At 34.6% G+C, this 22473-nt stretch overlaps 1 protein-coding gene across 8 annotated transcripts in view; it reads right to left on the bottom strand.

The window, feature by feature from the left end:
* Positions 1–22473, bottom strand: part of sd (TEA domain transcription factor 1 homolog scalloped) — a 105985-nt gene that overhangs the window by 72677 nt on the left and 10835 nt on the right. For all 8 annotated transcript variants that reach the window (XM_088201665.1, XM_088201667.1, XM_088201671.1 and 5 more), the window contains exon 2: positions 15897–16038. The gene's annotated coding sequence lies outside the window, so the exon portion shown is untranslated. The remainder of the gene's footprint in view (positions 1–15896; positions 16039–22473) is intronic.

Raw genomic sequence — 22473 nt, 5'->3', positions numbered from 1 at the left:
CAATTGGTTATAGCAAGCCCATTTCCATATAGAGTTGAGATCCTCCTGTAGGTCGAGGGAATCAGAAATCGAATGCATTTTCTTGTAAATTTTCAAGTCATCTGCATATAATAAAAAATCTGAATGCTCTATTGCTGTTTCTATGTCATTAATGAACAATAAAAACAACAATGGACCCAAATTGGATCCTTGAGGTACTCCAGTAGGGGTAATATCGTGTTTGTGAGATCGGAATTAGTGATTATTAAAATTTGGGAAAATTTGCAATAAATAAATAGTGAAATTAAAAATATAAAGGAATATAATAAAATAATACTAATAAAATAACAATAAAATAATTTTGTGTAATCATATAACTCGTTATAGGCAAGTAAAAACGCATTACAAAACCGCGCCTATATCGAGTATACTAATAGTTGTTTTTATTACTTATTTTATATTTTTAATTTCCTCTTGTAATCTAGAAAATGAGCAAATGCCAGCAACTTACACTTAATTTAATGTGTGTACTTTTCTATATTCTTAATCTTGTAATGAACGTTTATATAAGAGAGATAGGGAGAGTGTGTTTTGTTCGATTCCAAACTCATTTTATACAGTATTTTGAGACTATTGAAACACATGCTTTCTACGGGAAAGAAAGAAACGTAAGTACATTTGTTTGGAATTTATCTGGAATTTAAACCCACTATCTATTGAATGAGAAATATTGACTTACACCATTAATATTTTGTCATTCCAATTTCCACGCTACTATTTCTTAATAAAATATTTATTTTTAACAATGCAACAATTAGCACAAAAATAACAATTTATGAATTTCGCTATATTATAGATTATATTAGAATAAACATGACATTTAATTTTTGTAACACGATAGGCATAAGTCTAGCGCGTTGCAATCGTGCAAACACAATCAACACCTACAAGTAAGTGGTAAGAGACCGGACGTAAAAGTCTGTTCATTTAATTATATTTTTTTATAAAGAATCTAACCATCATGGTGTGACCCCAAAGTCTCACAATGGCCATTATACAGTAATATATATTTAAAAAAAAAATATATATAAAATATCCCTTATAGCTATCGCCGGACACTACATTGTGTTTGGCAAGCTCATTGAGAAGCTGCGTAGCTCGTGAGTGTTCTTAAGCGCTGATATCGTGGCCGCGACAGTAAAGAATAAAGGACGCGATCGCGACTCTCGATTGCCAATTATAAAGCACATTTATATATATATATAAAAATTTGAGTCTGTTGCGAGACCCGAACCCGCGCCTTATTCTAAGTTTGTTTTGTAGCGCAGTACAAACATTTTATATTTTAAATTAGCTTCATTTTATTTTCAGTTTAAACAATTTCTCAAATAATCAATAACCGATTTTCGTACTGATTACTTGAGTATTGCGACTGATTTCATCATGAAATTAAGGAAAACTTTTATCTTGAAATATTTGAGAACGTAATGCATTTGAACGCGAAAATCGACTAAAATCGCCCAATTGATTTTTACGCAAAAATCAGTAAAAAAAAATGCTTTTTAAGAAAAAACTTTTTTTTGTGAATTAAAATAAAATATCATTTTAAATAAATAAAAATTAAAAAATCAGAACATTTAAACACAGTATCGAGGTAAGATTTTGCATTTAAAAAAAAATATTTTTGATTAACGCGTCCAAAGGGTTTTAAGCAAAACATGATCGATAATATGGTTGAAATAAAATTTTGCGATACGTGCGAAAACGTAATTAATTATTTATTATCGCGTATCGGACGAAGCGGGGAAAATCGCGGCGAGCATCGGTGTCAACAATAAAAGCGGAAAATCCGAGCGCGCGCGAAAAAATGCATTATGGATATTGTGGTAAATAATATGTAATGGCGGGGAGTTCGCGTGTCATATGTGTGTCAGATGAATGATTGAGATGATATCGCCGCGGAGGTATAGACACAACAAAGCGCGACCACGCGGCTGAAACGGGAGAAAACTGACAAAGTGACGGTTGTAACGACGATAGTAATGATATGACGAAAGCGCACGATCTTTGAACAATCCATGGTTTTAGATTGCGATTTGTGATCCATGGCATTTGCATAGTATAATTAAACAAATACTAGATCATATATATATGTTTGTTTTTATACGATGAGAGTAAAAAATCGATCACTTAACATTATAAAAACAAAGTCAAGAATATGTATTAAAACCTAGCACATAAATGTAATTCAATCACATAAATTCTAAGCAATGTACTAATGATTAATAAATATAATAGTTTATATTTAAATGATATAACTGAAAACCGCAATTATCCCAATGGTTTGTATATAAGTAATGTTTGGTTAACATAAAAATAAATCAGGTATCATAATTATAACAAAGATCTAAAACAATATTAACATGGGCAAAATGGTTACATTACTCTAAAATTATAAAACAACGGTCCGGAGGCGATCAACGTGTTGAATTTGAATTGTACAAAGCCATGCGCTTGACCCTTTCTAAGTCTCTATATTTAAATACTATGCTACCGTAGTTATATTGCATATACACACTAACACAACCGATAAAATCGCCATTTACACTCCCGACCTTCCGGAAAATCGCCACAAACCGCATCAGACTTTTTTCCTCGATCCATCTGCTTCTGCGTCGATTCGACAACATCTCAATCGATCAAGATCATCATCCTCCAGCCGATTCCGCGGAAACGCTACAACGCTCTACACACGTTCGACCTTTAATTTATTTTTCGACCATACTCTTGGCTCGAGTCCAGGGTTGGTCCGTTCGCGGCCGCTCTCCCAGCCGTGATTTATGACGATAACCGAGTTTGATTTTCCTATAAATACTACGGGATTTGGCCGTTTTATTTTATCTTTCAAAATGGTAACCGGCGAACACGCGTGGGAACGGATCGAATTGTAAAATTCGCACCGGCAAATGCATGCAGTAATCGGACCACAGCAGTACAGTGGTCAAACGGGTGGATTATTGATATGCCGGCTGTTGGATTGTCGTTTCACGTGTCATTTGCGATAATGTTGCGGTTCGGAGGGTCTTCCGATTGCCTCTGTGAACGTACGTAATTACGAACACGCGCATAGGCCTATTCCTAATTTGATTAGATGGATAGAATTCACGTTGGATTTAATTACAGAGAATAGGTTGTTCATAATCACTTTTAGAAATGGGTTTAAATGCCAATTTAACCTTTGGCAATTGAATAACACCAACTTATCAAACTTTCTCGCATGTTAGAGCATTTAAGGATATGCAGGTATAAGAAAACGAATACGGACAGAGGAGTAAATTTGTATGATACTATTCATAAGACAATCCGCAAAAATAAAAATGTAGCGGTTTTCCTCAATGGAATAAAGAAATACTTTCGTGCATTATGAAACAACCTTTTTTATATTCCGTTTATGTTAATATTATATTTGATATATATGTTTTGATTATATTTGTTTAGTGTATAAACAATTAGCTATATTGGCTAAATAAATTAAACATGGAAACATGCGAGCGGTTCTTGGATTATTTTTTCGTTTTTTTCTTACTACCAAGTAATTAAAATAATAATAATAATGTCAATACCGGTATCGACTGTTTTGTCTTGCGGTAATACCGGTATTAATGCAATCCCTACTTTTAAATTTTGCCTTGTGATTGGTCATTCACCATGAGGGATGTGCCGGTACGTGAAAGTACACAGCTCAGTATTGAATTGTTTTTCTCGAGGTACAGTTGTCGAAATTATTATCTTACTGTCTGTTTAAAACATAAAATGTCTTCTGCAAACACAGATAATAAATATTAAAAGAAAATATGGGCCGGACATTTTTTCTGTATGGACGACTTGAAGCCTGCAAAGCGGTTAGCACTTAACAAGCCTGAAGGTAAGAGGAGCTCGTGTACATTTGACGTAGTAAAAACGCTGTCTGCATAGCAAAGGGCGAAGCAAGATAGAAGACAAACTTGAAGGAAGCGAAGACTATTCCTGAACTATAGCGATAGAATAATGATAACAAATGGCAGAACACTAAGAATATACAGTGATCTCAGATAGTACATAATGATCATTATCCCTCGAGCCGAGGACGCAAAAATGAAGCTTAAATCGGCTACATTTACGGATTTTTCACTTACACGCAATATCCATTATAATGAAGATTGCGCTAATGCGATATAAGGCTAATTATGTCTTGAAATTTTGCTTTAAATCAAACAATAAATAAAAACAACAATACCGATTTCGCAGCGTAACGATTTACGTTTACGGATCGATTTTAATCGAAAAATAATCCAACAAATCGCAATTCAACGAATTTTCCTATCGTCGCCGATTACGAGCGATAAACTTAAATCGATTATAATTATTTTACTTGTATATTAATGCGAGTGCGGCATTGTGGTAAAGAAAAGTAACTCTATGCGTGATTTTGACCGACTGTCACGTAGCGTGTCAGAGGCGGCTTTGTCGATACAAATTCGTCGGTTCGCGTCACGCAGCGTCTCACTCTCAAAGCGCCAATCATGAATGAGTGAATGAATCGCGTCTCGCGAGATGACAACCCGCGGTTGTTTGTCGTTTGCTGCGTTTAGCGGCGCAATCATTGTCCTGGGTTTCCTGTCAAACGGGTATGCACGGCGAGCGAATCGATTGAGCGAGTTTTGATTGCGCGACTGTCGACTTCCAAAGAAAAGCGCGCTCTACGCCGCAAAAGTCGATTTATGGTATCGGTATTTGTTTATATAAAAGCGGCTCGATTAATTGTGGCAAATTGATTGTGGCTATATTTATCTTGTTGCGAAACGCTACATCGCTAAAATTGTAACATATTACGACCAGTGAACTAATTAACACGAGCTTTGACAATAATATTTGTTAAGAAAGCTTCACATTGCTAGTGATACAACAAATAGAAATCTATATATTTTCTATTGACTACAAAATTAAATTTGTGAGATGAGACATGTGTATGTTTATTTAACTAAGAATTGGTTCAAGTTACATTTTATTTTTATATTATGTATATATACATATCCTAACTGTGGCACCCAGCTTCGTCCTGAGCCGACATAGAACGACTAATTAGACGCATATCGAAACACAGAGTTGAAATACAATGTAGTTTTGACACGATACATTTCACTGAAACAACTTGTCTCGATGCAAACATAAAGTTTAATATACATCAGTTCGCTCATGAATACACGCGACTGGTTAAATTTAGTTCTAATTATTTGTGTATGTTATCATATAATGTTATCAATATGTATGTTCAGCATCATGACGATTTACTATAATAAAATTTAACGTAATACATTTACGGTGAAATATCAAATGGGAACATAAGATTTATTATAAATTACGGTGCTAGTACGATGTTCTTGTGGTATGGTTACGAAATTATTATATTATCGTCCCTTTCACTATTGTAATAGTTATATATGTTTTATTTATTTTAATCCTCGCCTTAATCTATGTGTATTTTTTTTAATTTTATGTATTTCTAGTATGCACTGACATTTAAATATTTAAATTTAAATTAAAGTGCGTCGGAGAATCGAATTGAATAGGTTCAATTAACTATCTGAGAAGCAATAAGTTACGTACGAATCAGGCGCGTATGGTAAGATATTCTCCCTTTGGCTCGCTCACACATTAAGTAACGGGCAACCGTGTTATTGGGGGGTCTACTGTACTGAATTCATTATTTATTTTTTTCCAAATCAAATACATAAAAATTAATAATAATAGTATATTGAAAAGATTAAACCAGAAACTAAAGAATAAAAACTTAAGTTTATTTACCAGAAAGAGGAAAATTCTTCAACGCGGCAATACATAACCCAAAAATCAAAAATTACTAGTGTAAAAATGTTTAGTTTAACTATGATAATTTTCTATGCTCTCCATAATTACCAAACCTCACAACCGATTGTTACTTTTCAGGTCCATGGAGCACACCTTAAATGAAAAACATTTTCAAAATGTGGTCGAAGTGAAAAATAAAAAATTGGACTGAAGAGCAAACGAGATGGTAAGTAGTTGTAGATAATGATGTGTCACATATTAGGAAATGTTTTTATAAGCACGCGATTTTGTTATAGTACAACAAATTAAGAAATGATAGAAGTTTATGTGGGATTTGAACTCAGATCTTTCAGTCATTGACCTACACTGCTAAAAAAAAACGAAATTTAATTGGTCAATTTTAATTATAATTATAATAATCACTAGTGTAGCCTAATGTGTCCCTGACACATCAAACTTCATTTAAAATTCACGAGTCCACGACTTTCAGATGTTAGTTATCGAGTTACAGCATTGATCAATCGTGCTGATTTTTTAATACTTGATTAGATGCCATTTAAGGTAGACAACGAATAAGACTTTTAAATAATAAGAGCAAAAGTTTGATGTCAATCTGATTAGAACCCACATATTAATATTTTTAAACGGAGGGTAGATAATTGAAAAATGTATCGAGAGATTGTGAAAGTTTCTCTCTGCAATTGGTAGTGTTTCCAATCGAGCAAAAAATATATCAATGAGTTACAAAAATCATATCAAGTTAAATAAAACAGAGATGAGAGTCGATCAGACTGTAGTCAAATCTTTCAAGCTCAATAATTCAATATGACATGAATAAGAGTATATAGGTGGTATTCAATTATTTTGTTTTTGTTCTCATGCAAGGTTCTATGCATGTAATTTCAATCTTCTCGATTCCGACGCCTGCGATAACGATCCCAATTTATTTCGTTCGTCGCGAGCTTTCGCGTCGCCTCAACACCGACCCGAGAGAGACGCATAAACTAAATACTCAGGTATGTCCGCGTCCGTAGGTATGCGCACGTATACGTACCCTCCGGCGGCGGCGTTGTTTTTATTTTTTTCGTTTTTTGTGTCGTTTCGGGGTTAAGCAGGTGCACGCGGGCGCGTCGCGGCGTCCCTCTGGTAAAAAGGTTTCCCACGCGCCGCAAAGGAAAACGCGATGCGCCGATAACTGGCCGCGGGATTCCCGTCTCCATTCCGCGCATTCCGGGCCCGCATTGCTCGGCGTGCTCCGGCCCCCATTTGATCTGCGCTCCTCGCTCTCTCGCTCGTGTTTTGCGCTTAAATTATTTTCATTGTTCTATTGTGCCGCCGCCGACGGTGCCCGAAAAAAACGCGACAACGGCCCCCCCTTTGGCGGGAGCCGCCACCGCGGACGCGGGCCCCGTTTCGGCGAAGATATACCCCCACCCCGGCGGCGGAGAGAGAAAATTGAGTTTTTCCTAGTGAAGATGACGGAGTGCGGTCAAGGAATTTGCAAAACTAATAATATTAACCGCAATATGTTCTTTATTTTTATTACAAATGCAAATTTATCTTTTTATAAAAGTGCAAGAGGAGCGTTTTTAAGCGCTGATCTGCTGGCCGCGACGAGCAAGAACAAGGGACGCGACCGCGACTCTCAAGCTTGCAGCTGAAAGTCGCTGAGAATTGACGGATTGTCGACACCGCCCTTTATCAACTTCAAAAAGTGCTTCATTACGCCGAGAATGTAATATATCCACCTTTTTTGTATATCCAACCACTATGCTTTATTGTTCATTTTCTGAAAGACATGATTTCAACATTTTATTATGAAAACGCTATAAGCCTCTTTAAACTTGAAGGTTAATATTTTTAATTTCAAAGTTTAAAACAATTTGATACTTACTTAAATGTAATAATTAAACAATCAATGCGGTTTGAGTTCAAAAATTAAAATTAACAGCGAATGGCTTCGTTAATTCATTGATATCCGAAAGGAGTAATGTATTATTTAAAAAATATTTAATTGTTTGGGTAAGCTTTTAGCCACAGTGGGTAACTAGTAACAAAACTTATTATATGCTATATAATAAAATATATATTAATTGTAAACTTACCGTTGTATTAACTGCGAAACAACGGGGTAACAAGCAACATATAAGCGTAGACATCTTGGAATTATTTATATAATAAGGGTTGAAATTAAACAAGCTGATACATTACTAACGACTGAATACACATCTTTGGTTACACTTTTGCAATACAGGTATTGGGTACAAAATGAAATACCATTTTATTTGTTGAAAACGATATTTCCATAGCTTAAAACTACGAAAACTAAAATACCCATATTGCTTGAAAGCAGAAGCGAGGAATAAATTATGCTTAATATATGGGGTTTAACATAAGTAGTGTCATCGGCGAAGGATATCAAAGTAGAATAATATTATGCAGTATTTACGTTTCTTTTTATTCTATAATATTCACATAAACATTTATAACTTAAATTTAATTAACGTTTAACTTAAGTAGAAATAACTATATGTACGTATATACTAGAGATGAATCTTTCAAAAATAAATATTATTGAAATATTCTAAAATGTTCTTAGAAAAAATATTTTGTCACATTTTGAACAAACAGATTTATAATTTTGTACACACTCCTTTCTCATAAGGTTATTTTGAATAATCGTAACTGACAAAAAATAATGAGTAAAATAGGAATATATTTTATTGCAATAAATTGGCTAGTGGTGCTTTAGTCCCTGGTATAAAAACTTAGGAGGCATCCAGAATCTGCCGATGAAAGAGGATATTTTCTTTGACTTATTTATTTTATTGGTACTAGTAGAAAACACAATATTTACATAAATACTTCACAACTGTGTTTTTATAGTTGATTAGTTTTTTGATATTTTTAGAAAATCAAAATTTCAAAATATTCTACTGAAAATATGACCGAATATTTTACGAATAGTTAGACATTCGAATATTCGGATTGGAATCTCTACATATATTTTATACAATCGAAACACCATTAAATATAACTACTTAGACAGATGAGAAGTACATTTCAAAAAATACGTATCACGAAAATTGAAATGCTTAAAATCGGAGTAGTTGGATTTTTTTAAGAACGACTATAGACGAATTTTCCACTTCTTAAAAGATCTGTTTTTGTATATTGGCAAAAAATGCGCGGATAATAATATCTATACATTTTGCACGAAAATCGACCGACACTCTTTACAAATTAAAAACGCCTTGTAGGGTGTCGTTTTCAAATTTTAATTTATTTTAATTGAGCTATTTACACAAAAAATCTGTACAATAAAATAAAAATAAGTACTTGTTTTTAGCCACATTATAAAGTTTATAAGCTTTTAAAGTGAGCTTAAAACTTGTTAATTTGAAGATTCCACGCAATACATCTACCAAGCGAGCGTAATGAAAATAGTAAATTCGCTCATTTTTTTCACTATTCTTCTCATCGCGCTTTCCTCTCTTAGCTCTTCTGCTCGTTTCTCTAGTAATTTTTCAAACTAATCCAAACGTCGAGCTTTTATAGCTACATAATTTATTTATAGTCAGCGCCGCTGTGCAATAAATTGCGATGCTCTCGCCATTTGTTCTTCTTTTTGGAAGCGAGCGGTCCCTTCTCGATTGACAACACAATCGAATCGAGCAAAGAGAAAGAGAACGAGCGAAGGAGACGTCGTTAAAAGTGGACGATATTCATGTGTATACGTAAGATTGTGTCATCTTATAAGTCATCATAATACGCTTCGTGCGAGAATATCGCGTTCGTTCTCACGTCTTCGAATTTTATTGCCCGCGTAATATCGCCTCACCGTTGTTGTTGTTGTTGACTAGTATAACGATAGTAAACGCATCGCATGGGTCGTTTACCATCGTATTACTATAGTAGTAGGTAGTATACAGTAATATAAATAAATCGAAACTACCGCGATAAATCGCGCGATCAAGTCTTTCTCTGCGTGGAAGCCGATGGTGTGTTTTACAAGTTATGATTTATAAACAGCGATATTCGAGCGTGTAATGAGCCTGAGCGTTTTCGGGAGTCGGTAGGCAAATTGCCAGCGAGCTGCGTGTAATTCAGCAAATTCGGTAGAATTTGATCAGAATATTGAATGGGATTTTCGAAAATTGACATGTAAGAATATCGCATTTCCCCAAAAAATATATCGCACGAAACGATACTCGAAATCAAAGCTTCTGAGAAAAATTAATTTGCAGCGTTTCTTGAGTAAACGGGTTAAAAACAATCTCGCCAAGATGTCTCGCCTCTCTCGGGATTATCTCTAGTCGAATCTTCCTCGATATCGGCGCTGATTGGCGGAAGCCAAAGCCGCTCGCTCCCTCTCTTTCCTTTAGCTTTTTTTCCAACCGATTAAGGAGCCTCTTATCTCGTCGCTCTCATTAACGCCGCTAATTGAAAATCGATACGCGCGTTTTTCGATTCGGGGTAAAAACGCTTTGATTGGCTTCGTCGCCCCTGGAGCGAGTCTGGAATTCTTGCTTCGGGGAGAAAGTAGATCTCGCGCCTAATTGCTTGGCAAAGCGACGCTTTTCTTATTTCCCGGTATTCGCGGTGAACGTCGGCAAAATATCCAATTTGAGGAGGATGTTGTGTGTGTGAAATTTGAATATTAAAAACGTGTGTGCTTTTTAGATTCCAATCTATTAGCGAAGAATATCTTTCAGCTGTAATGGTATGAACCACGCACAAACCCGATTTGTTAAAAATTGAATTTCTATTAATATGAGTTTTATTAGTAACACAAAATCGACGGTTATCGACTAGATTAGACCACGAAAAATAAGTTATATGTGCAATAATAACATATTGAAAAGGAGCATCTTCAAAACTTTTTTTGACGCCACATTTGGTTTTATATAATTTAAGCTTAAGTATAAAGTCAAATGTGACGTTAATTTTCCACTATTCACTACATTAACTTTTAGCCTAGCACTAAATGGGTTCGATTAAATAAGGAATTATATTAAATACTTTGTTCCATAAAACGAATTGTTTGTGCATTACAATAATAAAAAATGAGCATTAAATAAATATATCTATGTTCAATAAAAATTTAGATTGAGAAACATTTTATTTGTAATGTGAACATTGCAAAACCTTTTTTAATTTTTTTTCTTTATTTAATAAAAAATACTATATTGAGCAATATTTTATGTTCAAACACAAACATAACCTAAGAGAATTAATAAAATGGAAGTTCTACAACTATAATTAGTTTTAGAACTTTTTTTAGGTTAGGTTTGGGTTTGAACAGGATGTTTCACAACTGTTATAGTGAAATTCTATTTTCAATAGTATGACCTAAACAATTGATGTATAAATCACACCAACAGCTTATTTATTTTAATACACGCATATTTTATAAAATGTTGACAATAAATGCGCATTTTATTTTATATATTGCTCATTTAAATTGTTCTCATACTAAATGTGCACTCCACGCCAAGATCTGTGCATGAACAAATTTATTTAGTATGGAGGAAATCAAAAATAAAATCATAGCAGGAAAGAGATTGCTCTACCCACTCGCATTCAGAGTAATATAAGGGTGCGAGTTAACTAGGAAATATTTTAAGAGATATGTGCATTTATGTAAGGTAGATCTTCGGATTCGTTGCAGAGTTATTCATTGGTTATTTACTGTTCTGACAAATGCTTGTTCGCACCTAATCTGTTCAACAGTAATGCACAAAAACATTGTTTTATGGAACAATTTGCTCATTTAAATTTTCCTCGTAATATAATATATGAATATAATTTACGTTCTTTAATAATATACAGATGCAGATTATGGAACATCACAAAGAATCACTTTATCATCAAAACAAATAAAAAATGGAAAATAATGTTTATGAAATAAACCATAAATAATAAAATATCGAAAAGATACAACTGTAAATACAGAAAGTACTCCAATCATTTTAGAAAATTTATCAAGTATTCGTTCATATTTATAGTGGAATATTTTGAATTTCTAAAAACGGATTAAATCAAAAAGCCAGTTGTAAGTCATTGTGTATTACAATAATGTAGGTAGTCATATTTGTTTTTCAAAATTTATCTTCTTATGTTTATGTTGTTAATAACATGCAATGCCATAACAACTAAAAGGCGACCAATGAAAAAAAAATACTCTAAAATTTAAAATTTCAGAAATTATTCATATTTCCCAGTTAATATTATGCAGCTATGGACTTTCTTTGATGGTTATCATTGAATTTTTCGCTCTCTTCAAATCAATACGAACAATGATTAATTTATAGTCTAGCGCAGATATCTAACAGTTTTGATCGGCAAGACGGATTAACAATTTTTCAAAGTCCAACGGGCCATAACCCGATATTAAGTACGATTTTATTTAAAAGCAATTATATAATGCATATAATTTTTCATGAATTGCGTTATGTTTTTAAATGTCGACGCATTGACGGACAATAAATCAATCTGTTTAATTTGCATAGAGACAATAACTGTTTTCAAGGAATTAAATGTGAAACGTCTATACGACACGAAACATTCGAAGAATTATTCAATATTTACTAGAACATGTCGGTCAGGAAAATTTGAGTGATTGAAACGCGGGCCTAACTCATAGTAGCTGATTTTCAAGAAATTTAATTCTGAACAAGAAGCAGAAACCAGAGCAAGTTATCGTGTAACACATTTAATAGAAAAAGCTGGAAAGCCATTCACTGGCGGAGAAATAATCAAACAATGCATGATCGAAGCAGTAGAACAAATATGTCCAGATAAAGCTACTTTATTCAATCAAATAAGATTGTATGGGAACACTATAGGGCGAATAATACGATATTGTCGAAAAAAAATCATCTCAGGTGACAAGCTTTTCTTTGGACGAATTTGGATATTTAAAAATAGAATCCAAATAATGAATATTTGGAGACAACCATTTTACATTCGTAGGTTACAAGATTTAATAAAAACAGAAACATCGAGAATATTTTCGATACTCTTCAAAACATATTATTCAGGTTGTATCAAAAACATATTAACCCTTTGAGTAGTGAATTAATTTATACACATTTGTTAATTTGTTAGTATACACCCGGGAGTGAGTTAGTTTTACGTATTTTACTACTTTGTTGTATTAGTATATTTAGATAATTTATTTTAACACTTTTCTATTATTAAATTTCGCTAATTTATTTTTATATATTATTAGACCCATTGTGGATTTTTTTTTATATCAATACATAGGCTCTCAATATTTTTTAAATATTAATATATAATATTTTTTATTATGTTCGTATATTTCGTACTCTTTTTACAACTAGAAATCATTTATATTCCCCTGACTTTAAAACCATCTTGGCGAAACTTTTACCAAATTGGTGTACTGACACGTTATAATTTTGAAGATATACATATGTATACTTAATACAGCAAATACAGACATGTCACTCGATTTTAAAGAGTCCGTAGGGGACACTTGAGTGCAAGCTTGCCGGTCTAAAATTGGGAGGACTACAGTGGCGCCGATCCGCGGGCCATAGAGCTAACAGCGAGAATCGGCAAATGCCAAGGTCCCGCAGCCGCGGATCGAGAGAGAGATGTCGAAACCGATAATCGATTCCAAGGTTTCGCAACGTCGTCGTTCGGAATGACACATAGTTCGCGTTATGCAAATGGCCGCCGATCGGGGGGTGGTGTGATACCGAAAGCTGCGAACGCGGCTCTGCATTGATAACGGCGGAACAGCTTGCGCTTTTAGCGGTTCACTTTTGGCGTGTCGCACACTACGTGTGTGCGTATTATAAAGCGCCGAAAGAAAGTCGACGGTTGAGCAGTTCGAGTTGTTGGTTGGCGTTAGTTCGGTTCGATTTTACGCCGAGAACGAAAACCGGTTCCGTGCGCGTGGCTTTTGTGCGGTTCTATTGGACATACACACATAAACTTTTCGCTTTCAAGTCGTCGGCCAGTAGGTACACGCTAGATTATATCGGATTAACGATTTCGACGCCTTCCCTAAACGTTTCCATACAAAGGTACAAAGAGCGTATAGCGCATACGTTCAAATATAAAAAAGTATTTTGCTATAAGAATGATATTGAGTACTACAAACACTTGTATAAAATATGTTTACGAAATGATTCAGAAACCCGTTATTTAACGATCAATTTGTCAATGTGACATAAAAAATGTATATAAATATTTAAACCCTAAAAATGTATATAAATATTTATACACTTACGCTGCGATTTTATGCACTGCTTTTACATTACGAATTTACTGCCAAGAGTGTGGGACAGGAAGAGTTTACAGCTTTTAACGTAATACAAAGGCCAATATACTTCTTCAAAGTGGCGTAGCTAGAAGAGCGGGGACCGCGCCGAGCGGCACTTACTTGGGGGCGGCATTTTCGCGATGGAAGGACCATTTGTGTAATGTGGTTCTTAAGTTGAATGCGCTAAAAAATATGTATCCACGAATAGTAAGAGCTAAATTGATTATCTGAAACAGTTTAACAAGTGCTGATTTTATGACCCGGTGGATCATAAAATGCCGCCCCTATCGATAAAAATATTTTTGGTAGTTACACTAGATGTTCCCCATTGTTTGTTCGAGTCGAGCACGTGATAAAATAACGAAATGCCTGATAACCATTAATATATTTCATCAAACTTGTAAACTATTTTGCACTTTTTTATATGCATATAATATGCAAAGGATATGTAGTATAGCTGAAGGGGGAGAGGTTTAAAAAATGCCGCATGCTAAAGTTACAGATTTTTAGGAAGGTAAGATTCTGTAAGGATCGCCCGGGACCGCACAAAACCTAGCTACGCCACTGCATTATATTAATATTGCGCCTAGATCTTTTTTTACTATTTCTGTAAGGGTTAAAAATGAACTTGACCGACGATCATATTCGGAATGTTTTGTTATCGAAGATAAGAGCGACAGTAGCAGCAGAAAAAATAAGTAAAGTCTGCAGCAATATACTGCAAGCGGTGGTTAAAGAAGTTCCGTCTGGGAATTACGACCTCTTTCTGGAAGGCCCGTGAAGATCTGTAGTGGACAATAGTGGACGCGCTTAATTGACAGAGAAGCATCAATACATCCTTTTATCGGTAAGATTTCAAAATATGGACAATGAGTGTCACGTATGGATTGCAATAATACCGGGATTTTCAATACCGGTATTAATGCAATCCAAGATAGTTATGTCGCGACCCGATACCGGGCCACATAAGAAAAAAGACAGGGTCGCCTAAAAACTCCCGAATACCTTTGTTTTATTACGAAACGCTAAATATGAGTAAGTAACGATGAATTTATCAAGATAAACGGCGCTCTTTGTCAGGTCCGCACTGCTGTAGCGCGCTGCACTGCACCACTAGCCAAATATTTTTTCAACTTTATTCATAACTTAATCAGTGTACCGTGCTATTATTTTAATCCATCATGATTAAAACGTGATATTTTAACGGCCATTGCAAAAATACGCTACAAACTAACGCGAATCACCAATATTTTTTAAACTGACGCGCTCCGCATATAGCAACCGAGCATATTCGAAACCTTATCGCAAACTTTGGCTATGTTCCTCAGATATTGCCTCACCTAAGTCTGCAATATCATTTATATGGAAAAATAACCGAGAAACTAATATTTAAGATCCAGATCTAGAAAAATAGGTTCGTTACTATATATAATTACGACCCACTTAATACAACATAAATAATCTCGAGTAGCCGGAGGAGCAGTAGCATCCGGCAGACAAACGTACGTATCCTGTCCAACCCTCGAAAGCTCGACGTTAACGAGGAGTACGTGAAAAGGGCGCTATTAGCGCACGTGGTGGGGGCAAAGGTTGTCACCGCAAGCGAGCGACGTCACCCGCCGCCTTATAGCCGGTTAAACCCGTTATGGCCGATATTGATGAGGGTCTACCCGCAACCGTGCGGTCTGACCTATTAACCCCTTCGGCGCCAAACGTAACGAAACGGGGAGTGCCGAAAAATTAAACTATAGCAGGAAAAGCACACGCGTCTTACCGTTGACGACGGAATGGTGTCCAGCGCTTCGGACGCTCTTTCAGCTTTGCCAATTTTCCGACGACGAGCGTGCGTATGGTTTGTGTGTGGGGTGCGCCACGCTGTGTTGTAGCCGGTGGGTTGGTCCACCGTTGTCGAAACACTGCGAAAGAAACAAAAGAAAAACGTAAGTAAATTAAAACAAACTGTAGTGTAAGTCTATGGCAGCGATAAGGTTCAACCACTTTACAAATAATGGTGATTATCGCCAACATTATTGGAAATCAATAAACTATATTCCTTCTCGTTAGATTCGTTAATCAACAATATCATATTTTCTACTGTAAATTCATGTTTGGCAGTTAATAAAATATTAATTTAAAGAAAAAATAACCTATCGCAACAGTTTACCCTATAATATAATGTATATTTATAAATAGTCAGACGGATAATTCTTCATAATTGTCGGCAACCTAAGTCGAAATTTGATCTGCTGTTTTATTATATTAAAAAAAGCTACTACATTTTCATTCAATATCTTCAAAGAAAATGTTCCGACTCTTGAATCCTTGTATTTTTCGCAAAATTTGCAAGCATTCATGAATATATTACAGCATAAACTTAGCAATAAAGCATTTAGTTTGACTTTGAATGAATGGATGTCTATCAGATATGACAACTAAACATGATAATTAGGTATAGTTACGAGTTAATGTAATAAAAAAACACAAATTCATACAAAACATACTGGACGTAAACAATGTAAAAATTAAAATATTTAATATAATATGTATATAGAAACAATAATTTAATCGTATTCGAATGCTTTGGTTTTGCTAATCAATAAATATGGAGAAACATGAGAGCGATGCTAGAATTATTTTTTCGTTTTTTTTTATTACCAATTAATTAAAATAATAATATCAATATCGGTGATACCAATATTGACTGTTTTTTTCCTCAGTAATACCGGTATAAAAAGCAGCTTCATGAAATAGTAAATATTAAGTTTTTAACCGAAATGTGATCCATATAGCGTCAAGATGACGAATCGGATTTTTACAACAAAGAAAGATTGTACGTGCGGTGGTTTCAATCCAGTCCTCGGAAAGGTACAAGGAAGAGATCCGCCGCTTGCGGTCTCGAGTTGAACAGCAATAAGACAATAAAGCAAGTGAGTATCTCCGGTGAAGCGTGGGCGAAACTTTAGAATCGCGCTCAATCAAACGCGTATCAGTCATCGTTGCGCAAGAGAAGAGTTTACGCACATGAAAAGACGACAAACGTCTTTTATGTATGTATGTAGAAGAAGAACTATCACGACCGGTTGGTCAGCTAGTAAAAAGTGAAAAACTAGTTTTTTTCCTTTACGCACAGCTACACGCCATCGGTCCCGTTTAATTATTTATTTACCTCTCTAACATTGTTTCATATTAATCCACGTGCGAACTGCAGATTTTTTAATATTATTATTTATTATATACGAAATAGTAATTGTGCTACAAAACGATAAGATAAGCGAGCGCGAGCAGTGCAATCGTAAAAAGAGCGGTAACGCGATAAAATCACGTTGCGTTTTAATCGGCATTGCAATTTTTTACGGGCGCTAATCGCTTTTGTTATTACATTACTCAGGCGAATTCGTTTAATCGAATTTCTTTTATAGGAAATGCTCTTTCGCAACACTTTGGATCTAAACGAGATGAATACAATTTTCCAATGTGACGCGCGAATTGTAAAGAAACGCCATCGTCTATTTCCGATTTCACTATGCGGGGGAGTCGAGGTCTAAATCGATCGTTGGTTCAATATTTGTGTAATGCTTTATGTCTGTGGAGTGTTAATTTACGTTCAAACCAAAATACCACTAGAAAGGAGCAATAAAACAGGATATAAAATTATTCCCGTGTATCGATTTTAACGATTGCGTTACAATTGAGCTACGATACTACAATAATATTAAGCCGACCATAAAATTAATAAAGCGAATCAATTTAGCAAAATTTACACAATGCTAATATAAGAAAAAAATAATCATTTGTAATAGACAAAAAAAAACATGCATACAATAAACATTTTTTGCACAAATGCCATTCAGATAATTTTAATATTTACATAAATATATTTTCTTAACAAAAAAGCGTTTTAATTTTATGAATATCATTAGTACGGATTGTTTAGAATATTTATAAACTCTCACGTAGAAGAGCTTTAACTATTTATAATTGTAAAACAAATAGTATGAGAACGATCAAGTGGATGATTCAGAACCATGTGCACAAGATCAACGTTTCCTAATCATTTTCCTTTGGATCGGTCAGTCGACCGCGTCCATGACCGATTATTTTATTTCGATCAGACATTTCATGGCAGCACGAAGAAAATTATTATGAAACGATTCCGCGAACTCCACCACAGTTCTCAATTATCCCAAACCTCATGCACAAGGTTTAAAAAAATGTTAAAATTGTAGTGTGTGACTTTATATGTATCATAATCGAGTTGTCGAAAGAAGATTAATGTAGAATAATGAGGTTAATTTTTTTTGTTTATACGAAATTAATTGTGGAGTAATACATCATAATACAATATCATGCCCAGAAGTACCTACATATATGTATGTAATTAATGGTTTACAAATGCTACAATTTTGAAAACAAGTAGTGGTTAATTTAAATCCGCTAAATTCAGAGCAGGTAGTGAGAAAAAAGGCAGGGATTTCCGATTAACGCTTCCGAGACGCTTTTGTTCAACAAAAAATGCTTTTATGCTTTTGAAAAACATATGTATCGGAGGTATCTACTATGACCGAAATTAGCAGAATTCGTTCATTGAACGAAATAAAATATTTTTTCATCTTTATTATCGTTTATCGTGCGTCGCAATTGTTTGTAAAGTTCGTGTTACTTTTTTGTGTTTGTTGTTTCAAGGCACAAAGATTTTATTTATTTAATTTATATGCAAATCCGTACAAAACAACTGCCGATACGGATTCGATCTTTATGTACATTAATCAAATTAGCTCTAAGCATTATTAGCTATTGTATATATAATAAATTAGATAAAATGTTTCATAATTTTTTATGAATCAATTAAATCGCAGCTGATCTATTCTGGTGATTTGAAAAATCTGATCAAAAAGTATGTAATAATAAATAAGGTAATGCCCTCACTGATCAGTAATTCGCACAGCATTGTCATGAATATATTATAAAATTAGCGATTATAAGAGTATTTAATGATTAATTCAAATAATTATTTTTTGCACTAATTGGTTAAATAAAATAATATCGGTACAAACGAATAATTAAGAACCCTACTCTCAACCTTTTTTTATAAGCTTCGAGACTCATCGATCGAATAAGCATTGTTATACATATATTTTGTAATTATCGGATGATCACCCACGAATTGCCACCTGGAAGCGGAGCTAAACAATAAAGCGATTTGGTCTAAATTAGTTTTCTCTCTCATTCGTCCAAGCTTACTCGAAGAAACAGTATAAAGGAAGTGACTTCTAGTTTTACAGACACGTATTAAAGAAAAGGCGGGGACAACTTGAAGAAACTAATATTGGTGGGTGGCATAGAAGAAAAACAAAACTATCGAGTCAAGGCTGTCAGTGGGTTTCACAGCTTTTCGAACAGTCGAATTTTATTTCATTTTTATTACAGCATGATTTTATTTTTCATGAATGATTTTAAAGTACCCGAATCTCCCCCCTCCTACATGCCCTAGATATACATTATCCGATACCTTTAATTGATTACTAATGCTAGAAACCATCAATAGTTTTCGCGCCGGTTTCGTGACAGCATAAGTAGGGGGTCGGGCCTAGCTTTAGTAAAGGCGATACAAAGCACGCTAGGTAATAATCGTATTTCTTAATTGGTCGAAACTTATGAGCATTATGCAACTACCGACATAGGCTGACAAGTAAAAAGTTGATTAAGAGAATATTGGAGCAGAATAGTAGTGGTAGAAAATAAGCATATTCAAATTCACTTTATCGCTTCTAATATAACGTGTGTTTTAAAACAACATTGATCAACACTATAAATAGGTCGTTATTGACATGAGATATAATACCAAAATCCGGCGCCCCATACCTATTCGTACCGAATTGAGCCCAGGTGGAGATAGATAGATAGATAGGGGGTGATGGCGTGCAACGGGTGCAACCCACACGGGCGCATAGCTCAGTGTTTACGTCCTGACGCATAATTCGAGGTCCCGTCGAACGTTCAAAAATCAATAAAGCCTATTCCATAGATATTCCAGCCATTGTCCAGGCAAATGTAAACAGGTGAGCATGCGCTTCAGCTAAACAACGGGTTGGCGGACCGGAACTGCCCCGAGCCCGGGACACGTACCCCCGCGTGCGGGCGGACGGATGCACAGGGCCGGATCAGTGGAGAAGGGAGACAGAAAAGAGAAGTAGACAAAAAAAGTGTATCGCGTATGTGCGCGATCGAGCTGCGGCGCAACTTGTTGCTGGTTGACCTCCCTGGATGTCGGATCGGGAGAAACTGGGTGAAAACTGAGGAAAAGTTGTGCGGAAAGAAAATAACGGAAAGCGAAAATTTGTTCCAACCTTCAGGCAGTCGCTGTAAAATGCGAATAACCATGTTTTTATACACTTTTAATGGCGTGAAACGTAGCATAACTTTAACTTCACTTTCTTTGCGTTATTTTTAACTGTTAATTTTCAGGGCACAATGTTTGTGGTAGACGACAATTGCATAATGATAATCATACTAGAGAATATATACAATATAGTGGCTCCCTATTTTTAACTTGTACAATAAAATTATTAGTTCATTAGAATATGGTATAAATAAATAATTCATTTGTATAATCCCTGTATAGTTAAAACATAACAAAATGTATTGAAACAATTCAAGTGTTTTAATTTTACAGCCCCTTAAAAATAAATACGCGTTTTAATGCGTCCAAAATAGAGAAGCATTCAAACACCCTATTTTATGTTTATGGGGTCGCTGGTTCACATTAACATTTCGGAAGCGGAAGGAATTTGTGAAACATTAACATATATGCCATAAACCTATATTCCTACACAGCATGTTTTATTTTTGAATAAACTAATCAATAACAACAACTAAAGAAACGCGCATCACGCACAACATCGCATTAATAGGTTCAATATTTTTTTCATACATATATTTAACTCTTGACAGGAAAACGTTGGATTAACCTTTAGAAGTCCAAAGGCATGTGTCATGCCTAAAGTGGTTTTACCATTACAGCTCAAAAGCAACTACGTAATGCCCAACATATTTTATATTTTTTGAAGCTATTTTAAATGATTCCTGATTAAATTTCCAGCATCTTATTTCATTCCACGTCTCTGAGTCTAAACTAGAAATTCTTGGGTTATCCCACAAAAAAATCTATCCCGAAAATATTTTTTTAAGTATGTAATTCCGGTGAAATTAAATCGAAATACATTTTCACCGATAGATATACATATACTTTTACCAGTGAAAATATAACTTCTCAGAAGTCAAAAACTCGCGTAAAAGCAATAAAATTTCGTTGGCCGCTCGGTAACGAGCGTTCCCACTGCGACGGCACGATTTTATTGCTTTTGACGTGGATTTTTGACTTCTGAGAATTGATAGTTGTTTTTTTGCGCTCTTCTATTGGTCATAGTTCAGTTTAGATGTGCTCCATTCGATTCTCATTTAATGTTATAAAAAGTATTAATATGAACACTACATAACCGAGCGTTTAAACTGCGACGGCACAATTTTATTGCCTTTGACGTGAACTAAACTCATTTAATAATCTGAATTTCGAAATAATAAAAAAAACGACCACTGACTAACCAATTTTTACCACCGCCCTGAAAAAAGTTGGATCGTCGTCCCTGCATTTGATACTTTAAACACGCGTGATTATTAACAGCTGTCTGATTTACAGTACTGCCAACATATGAAACGCGAATTGGATTAACTTTTTTTAATTAATTAGTATATATAACTAGTTAGTTAGGTCTAACACAAGTAATCAAAAATACGCAAGGGAAAAGTTGTAATATATGTATAAAGGACGAACAATAATATTATAGTATGTATTTGCATATAATAAAATTCCTATTTTATGTATAAAAAACTTGTGAGGGAAAATCAAATGAAATGTTTAAAAACGTAATTCAGAATCATATCTTCATATGGAAGATTGCTTCAAGAAATATCACACGACGGACGAATATATAAATATGTAAGTAATTGTAATGTACATAAATAAATATATTTAGTGATTCATATATCAAAGTAATAAAAACAACAATAAATTCCGTGCGATTAAAAATGCATTGAGAACCATTGGTTTTGTATGAATTACAATAGTGAACAACTAAATACTATTTACAAGGATAGAGCGAAACATTCTTTTGTAATTGCTTTTTTGGGTGGTTTTTTTATACAGGTAGTGGTTCCAACATCTAGAACGGGTACAGGGTATACCCTAAATAAAAGGTTAAAAGCTTTATTTTTGTGATTAAATAAATCGGACCGCAGTGTAACAGTCAATAAGAAAAAAGTTTTTGTCCGGTAAAGGTTAAATGGACAACGAT

The sequence above is a fragment of the Plectrocnemia conspersa genome, unplaced genomic scaffold, assembly GCF_051122295.1.
Source record: "Plectrocnemia conspersa isolate PC_06_02 unplaced genomic scaffold, ASM5112229v1 ptg000013l, whole genome shotgun sequence".
Classification (NCBI taxonomy): Eukaryota; Metazoa; Arthropoda; class Insecta; order Trichoptera; family Polycentropodidae; genus Plectrocnemia; species Plectrocnemia conspersa.
The sequence above is the reverse complement of the archived record's forward strand: the minus strand, read 5'-3'. Positions and strand labels throughout refer to the sequence as shown.